The 624-nt window shown below is 39.6% G+C and overlaps 1 protein-coding gene across 1 annotated transcript in view; it reads right to left on the bottom strand.

The window, feature by feature from the left end:
• LOC104863993 (protein FAM24A) overlaps positions 1–624 on the bottom strand; it is a 46,610-nt gene that overhangs the window by 1,374 nt on the left and 44,612 nt on the right. The window lies entirely within an intron of this gene.

The raw sequence follows: 624 nt of genomic DNA, 5'->3' as shown, positions 1-624 counted from the left end.
AATAAATAATTTACACGGGGAGCTAGTGGTTTTACTCACAGACACCTGGATTTCCTAAACTATGTTCATACTCAGTCAGAAGTGACCACTCTCGGTCCATCAGGCTCAGGGTCTCCTATGGGGATGACTGCTCCAAAATGGTATTATTCCAACAATCTCCAAATCCATTTTGTAAATGTTGCAAGTTTTAGGATGGAAAAGTTTTAAATTTTTCTACTAAAAACTGCTGTCATGCTTCTAAATCCTGAGTCTTGAACCCTCCGAGGAAATTCAATTTTTAGTAATCACTTTGCTTAGTCTAACTCTCTTAAACTGGGGAAACATGAATAAGGGGAGTAGAAAGAACAATCTGACTGCCAAGGCATCCTTACTACCTTCTAACTGTTCATGGCTGGATGAAGGCCGAGGTTTTAAAAATATACAGTTAAAATGGACTTTAGGAAAACAGAACATCTTACCAAAAGTTTCTTCTACCTTTAATTTCAAAGGGAGAATTCCAACTATTAAGATTCAAGTTGAAGAATTCACTTTCAGAAGCGTATTCCTCCACCAGAGTAGGCAGAAAGCCACTGTTCGGGCCAACGCCTACACCAGTCAGTACCCAGGCTTTGTGACATCACCTCT

This window comes from Fukomys damarensis, unplaced genomic scaffold, assembly GCF_012274545.1.
Source record: "Fukomys damarensis isolate Sample0158 unplaced genomic scaffold, DMR_v1.0_HiC HiC_scaffold_35, whole genome shotgun sequence".
NCBI classification, from domain to species: Eukaryota; Metazoa; Chordata; class Mammalia; order Rodentia; family Bathyergidae; genus Fukomys; species Fukomys damarensis.
Note: the sequence above shows the minus strand (reverse complement) of the source record. Positions and strands in the feature narration are given on the sequence as shown.